The 6721-nt window shown below is 56.8% G+C and overlaps 1 pseudogene; it reads right to left on the bottom strand.

Moving 5' to 3' along the window:
* Positions 1 to 592: 592 nt before the first annotated feature.
* Positions 593 to 6349, bottom strand: LOC135980397 (serine protease hepsin-like; annotated as a pseudogene).
* Between the last annotated feature and the right edge of the window lie 372 nt (positions 6350 to 6721).

Raw genomic sequence — 6721 nt, 5'->3', positions numbered from 1 at the left:
CCCACACAGCCCCACACCCACACACAGCCCCACACACACACAGCCACACACACCCACACACCTGCACAGCCACTCCCACACACCCACAAAGCCACACGCTCACACACCCACAAAGCCACAAACCCACACACAGCCACACGCCCACACAGCCACACATCCCCACGACACCTGCACAGCCACACACAGCCACACACCCACAAAGCCGCACACCCACATACAGCCACATGCCCACACACACCCACATACCCACACACAGCCACACACCCACACAGATACATGCGCAACACACACCTCGCACACCATACACACAACACACATACTATTCAGACACATCACACCGTGCACGCAGATAAATGCACCACACATAAAATGCACAACAGACACACACAAAACCCACAGACACGCCACACACCATACACAGACATCACACACAATGTGCACACACTACAGACACCCCTCACACACACACAACTGCTCCACACACCCAGAGTCACTAGCATGCTCACACTCTCACACTGCACCCCACACACAAAGCCCCATGGGTGCCTCCCTACAGTGTGAGGGGCGACCCCCAGGCTCCCCGCCGGGCGTCCCGCACTCCCAGGCGTTACCGCTCGCCCACACGCACCGGTGAAGCTGAGGGGCGTGGCCAGGTGCACCAGCGCGATGTCGTTGCCGTTCTCCTCGCTGTTGGGGTCCAGGAAGGGCAGGTAGCCCGCGTGGTACACCACACCCGTCACCCCCACCTGCTGCCCTCTGCTGGACACCTGAGAGATGGCGCCAGAGAAAACTCGCCAGCGGCTCACCACTCGGTTTCTCCTGCAGGGATGGACAGACGGACACAGTGCATCAGGGGGCCAGGAGGGGCTGCCACCCCCTCCCCCACCAGGGATGGGACTGCTGCTGAGAGCAGGGGGCTGGGAGCCAGGACTCCTGTGTTCTCTCTCTGGCTCTGCCAGGAGTGTGGGGTCTAGTGGTTAGAGCAGGGTGACTGGGAGCCAGGACTCCTGGGATCTATCCCCAGCTCTGGGAGGGAAGTGGGGTCTTGTGGTTAGAGCAGGGGGGCAGGGCTGAAGGCAGGACTCCTGGGTTCCATCCGCGCTTGGGGCTGGGCACTCACTCAGGGAAGCAGTGTGCGGCAGTGACAACCCACTCGCTGGAGATGATGGAGCCACCGCACAGGTGGGTGCCGTCGTAGCGCAGGCTGACTTGCCACGGCCACTTGCCCAGACTGGCGTCCTGGCCCCCCACGATCCGGTCAACAGACAGCTTCCTGCGCCCACAGTCTGCAGGGGACACACCAGTCAGTGCCAGCCATGCTCCGCCGCAACCACTAGGGGGAGACAACCAATTCCCCCACCCTACCCCCACAGCCACTCCCCCAGCACAGTTCCAGGGGTAACCAATGGGGCAGCCCCAGGGCGACTCCCCCGACCCCTGACACCAAGGGAGGTTTCCTGGGTTACTCTGGAGGCCGCATTTTATCCTGGGGCTTCTTTCACGCTGGCTCTTGTCTGTTTCAACTGGAAATTGCAGGGCCAGGAAGTGCCTGTGCAGGATCTGGCAGAATGGGGCCAGACCCCAGCCCATGTAAATTGGCCATACCTCCATTGGAGTCAATGGGGCCAGATCCCAGCCCGTGTAAATTGGCCATACCTCCATTGGAGTCAATGGGGCCAGACCCCCAACCCATGTAAATTGGCCATACCTCCATTGGAGTCAATGGGGCCAGACCCCAGCCCATGTAAATCGGCCGTAGCTCCATTGGAGTCAATGGGGCCAGACCCCCAACCCATGTAAATTGGCCGTAGCTCCATTGGAGTCAATGGAGGTCAGACCCCCCAACCCATGTAAATCGGCCATAGCTCCATTGGAGTCAATGGAGGTCAGACCCCAGCCCATGTAAATCGGCCGTAGCTCCATTGGAGTCAATGGGGCCAGACCCCCAACCCATGTAAATTGGCCATAGCTCCATTGGAGTCAATGGGGCCAGACCCCCAACCCATGTAAATTGGCCATAGCTCCATTGGAGTCAATGGGGCCAGACCCCCAACCCATGTAAATTGGCCGTAGCTCCATTGGAGTCAATGGGGCCAGACCCCCAACCCAAGTAAATCGGCCGTAGCTCCATTGGAGTCAATGGGGCCAGACCCCCAACCCATGTAAATCGGCCGTAGCTCCATTGGAGTCAATGGGGCCAGACCCCCAACCCATGTAAATCGGCCGTAGCTCCATTGGAGTCAATGGGGCCAGACCCCCAACCCAAGTAAATCGGCTGTAGCTCCATTGGACTCAATGGAAAATTGGATTTTTGACAAAATGAAATTCCTCAGGAAAGGCCTCTGCTCTGGTTGAAAACCCAATGTTCCTGTCCAGAGGAGAGCCCCAAATGTATCCTGGGAGTTCCTGGCTCTGGTGCATCAGGGTATCTCAGCCCATGGACGAGAACAGGGACATGAGGTAACTGAGCTATGCTGCCCACACTCTGCAGTTTGAAACCTCCCTGAAAAATGTTCGTTTTCCTTGGAAATAAAAAATAAATATTTCAACCAGCTCCAATTAGGGCTGATTGTGATGGGCACTGACTAGAGAGAGAGAGAGAGGTGTGCATGGGGATGGACATGCAGACAGGTGTGTGCGGGGGAGATGAACAGGGGGGTGGCTGGAGAGAAGGATGGATGGGGGGTGTAGGTGTGGACATGGGTGAATGGAAGGATGGGGGTGGGTGGGTATGGAGGTGGATGGATGGATCAATGGAGGTGTGTAGGTGTGGAGATGGATGGTTGGGTAGATGGATGGATGGATGGGTATGGAGGTGGATGGATGGATGGATACAGGGTGTGGAGATGGATGGATGGATGGGGTGTGTGGAATGGATGGAGGGCTGGCTGTGTGGTATGGTGATGGATGGATGGGATGTGTGGGATGGATGGAGGGATGGAGGGCTGGCTGTGTGGTGTGGAGATGGATGGGTAGATGGATAGTGGATGGGTGGCTGGCTGGCTGGCTGGCTGGATGGATGGATGGAGGGGTGTGTGTGGAATGGAGATGGATGGAGGGATGGTTGGACGGGGTGCGGAATGGAGATGGATGGGGTGCGGAATGGAGATGGAGGGATGGGGTGTGGAATGGAGATGGATGGATGGATGGATGGATGGATGGATAGTGGGTGTGGAGATGAATGGACAGATGGGGGTGTGTAGTTGCGGAGATGGATGGGTAGGTAGATGGCTGTCTGTCAGGGTGCGTATGGAGGAGGATGGATGGATGGAGGAGTTGTGCAGAATGCAGATGGATGGAGGGATGGATAGTGGATGTGGAGATGGATAGATGGATGGGGGGATGTTGGTGCTGAGATGGATGGGTCGGTAGATGGCTGGCTGGGTGGATACGGAGATGGATGGAGGGATGGATAGTGGATGGGTGGCTGGAGTGTGTGGAATGGAGATGGATGGAGGGATGGATAGTGGATGTGGAGATGGATGAGGGGGTGTCGGTGTTGAGATGGATGGGTTGGTAGATGGCTGGCTGGGTGGATATGGAGATGGATGGAGGGATGGATAGTGGATGTGGAGATGGATGAGGGGGTGTTGGTGTTGAGATGGATGGGTTGGTAGATGGCTGGCTGGGTGGATGTGGAGATGGATGGAGGGATGGATAGTGGATGGGTGGCTGGGGTGTGTGGAATGGAGATGGATGGAGGGATGGATAGTGGATGTGGAGATGGATGAGGGGGGTGTCGGTGCTGAGATGGATGGGTCGGTAGATGGCTGGCTGGCTATGTGGGTATAGAGGTGAGTGCAGGGATGGATAGTGGATGTGGAGATGGATAGATGGATGGGAGGGGTGTAGGTATGGAGATGGATGGGTTGGTACATGGCTGGCTGGTTGGTTATGTGGGTATGGAGGTGGGTGGAGGGATGGAAGGACGAGGTGTTGGATGGGGCTATGCCCAGGGCTGAGGGCTCCATACCTTGGCAGAGTGTCGCAAGGAACAGGCCCGTCGGGCAGTCGCTGTAAGAGAGAAATGTGAGCGGTCAGCGTGAGGGTGAGGCAGGAGGGGATGTGTGGGGTGTGAGGTGCATGTTCACCCCCCACTGAGCATCTGGGGAAGGTGCCACTCCCACAGACACGGACATGTTTTCACACTTTAGACCCACATACGTTCACTGACCCAGAGACAGGGCTTGACAGAAAAGGACAGAAAGTAGGTGGGAGCTGGGACACATGGGGACAGACACACACAGCAGGGCTCACCCCCTCCACACACACACACACACGGTTCATTATCATTCATTTATTATGTGATGTTATGATTAACTAACATCATATAGAATCATTATGTGCTAAACAGATGTAAGTTGTAGGACTACAGAAGTATACGATTGACCAGTAGTCCGATGCATTCGGTATGTAAGTAAACAGGGCTGGAACACCAGGCCTACAGACTGAGGCCTGAAATATGTCAGCTTAGTCCTACTAGGCCATAGACTTAAGAAATACTGGACATAAGTGACCAAAAAATGGCCCCAAATGACAAGGTTACTGGAAAAGCTGTTGCAACGGGTGGTATTGTGAAAAATGAACATTGAGAGTAATTTTGACTACAGGGCACGTTGTGCCCTAACCGCAGGGTTTACGTCATGCTAATGCGACTAAAATGAACTATAATCAACCTATGTAAAACAGGGTACCCCAATATTCTTGGGGGACACGATACAGGTAAGGGCAAAGAGGGTGGATGCCTTCACACACACAGAGTGTTAGGTGAGGTCAGAATCACCAGATAAAAGAGGGCTCCAGACTGGGGCAAATGAGCTTCCTACAGGTAAAGTCTAGCAGGAACCACCCCTCTCCTGCTGACCGATCCGCAAGGCAGGCGCCAGGCCTGGAGACGGCCGTTCAGGGTGTGAGTATGGCTGGCTTTGTAACGTGCGCACCGGTCTGTAGAGGATTTCTGTGTGCTTGGGGAAGCAGAACCTTAACAGTAACTTTAATAACACTTGGAAGCCAGACTAGACCTTGTCCGTGTGACTGTGTGTGTGGGCACCACCCTTGGTCTTTGTGTGTTCCTAGGGGCTCTACGTCGAAAGCAGGTAGCAGAGGTGACGTTCACTCTGCTGAGCTTGAAACTGGAGCCAGCAGAGCCAAACCCACAGTGGTGTAATAGCACATCACTAAATCCACTTTAAATAGACTACAGCACGGAGTAGGACCCATCCCCTCCAGCAGGGGCAGCAGGGACACACACACACACAGAGAGAGAGAGAGAGATGCACACACACAGAGACACACAGACACAGACACACATACACACCCAACAAAATGCCAATATAAGAATAACCAGTTCCCAGGGATCCAGCAGCCCAGGCGTGGGGGAAGGGCTGCCCCCAGAGTTCCCCTGCCCCCTCCTAGCAGCACGGCACCCGCTGCTGAGCCCCCCGCCCCGCCCCACGCACCAGATGGAGATGACCTCACTGAGTCTCTGGGCCAGGGGCAGGCGAGACTCGTCCACACAGAAATATCCCGATGTCCCATTGGTGCCCGCGCGCTCCACATCCAGCTCCGAGTGCCAGAGAGACCTGGGGAGGGGACAGCGTCACCCGCAGGCAGCCAACCCCTGTCAGAGATCGGCCCCACCACACAGTGCCCCTCACTCCCAACCCGCAGCCCCTACTATCTCAGCCCTGGGCTCCCCACTCCCCAGTTCTGTCAGCACCCCTCACTCCCGACCCGCAGCCCCTGCTATCCCAGCCTTGGGTCCCCCCCAGCTCTGTCAGCACCCCTCACTCCCGACCCGCAGCCCCTGCTATCCCAGCTTTGGGTCCCCCCCAGCTCTGTCAGTGCCCCTCACTCCCGACCTGCAGCCCCTGCTATCCCAGCTTTGGGTCCCCCCCAGCTCTGTCAGCACCCCTCACTCCCGACCCACAGCTCCTGCTATCCCAGCCTTGGGCTCCCCCCTCCCCAGCTCTGTCAGTGCCCCTCACTCCCGACCCGCAGCCCCTGCTATCCCAGCCCTGGGCTCCCCCCTCCCCAGCTCTGTCAGCGCCCCTCAGTCCCAACCCGCAGCCCCTGCTATCCCAGGCTGGTACCTGACGAAACCCATCTCTGCGCAGCTCAGCGCAGCCACCAGGGCATTGGAGGAGGTGGAGCAGAGAAGGCGCCATTTGCTCTCGCTCTCATCGTACAGTGTGAGCCGGAGGTCGGCCGAACTGACCTGGACTGTGGGGTGGGAGGGGGCAGCGCTGAGCAACGGTCTAAGAACTTCATGTGTCACCCTCCACCTCCCCTCCAGCCCTGCACAAGCACCCTGGGTCAGCCTGTGTCCATGTCTCCCTCCAGTGGCCATTCTCAGCCCTACAGCAGCCGTCCCCAGGCCTCCCAGCAACAGGGAGGAGTCTGGTGTCACCTTAAAGACTAACAGATTTATTTTGCCTAAGCTTTCGTGGGTAAGAAGACCCCACTTCTTCAGTGTTGTTTTTACCCAAGAAGTGGGTTTTTTACCCACGAAAGCTTATGCCCAAATAAATCTGTTAGTCTTTAAGGTGCTACTGGACTCCTTGTTGTTTTTGTGGATACAGACTAACACGGCTACCCCCGGATACTTAGCAACAGGGAGGGTGGATCAGGGCAGGGCTCTGGGTTGTTCACAGACCAGCCAATTTCCTACTAACACCCACAAAGTGGCAGCTGGATCCAGTGGACGAGGGCCCTCCACTGG

This window comes from Chrysemys picta, unplaced genomic scaffold (genome assembly GCF_011386835.1).
Source record: "Chrysemys picta bellii isolate R12L10 unplaced genomic scaffold, ASM1138683v2 scaf3049, whole genome shotgun sequence".
Lineage (NCBI taxonomy): Eukaryota > Metazoa > Chordata > Testudines > Emydidae > Chrysemys > Chrysemys picta.
The sequence above is the reverse complement of the archived record's forward strand: the minus strand, read 5'-3'. Positions and strand labels throughout refer to the sequence as shown.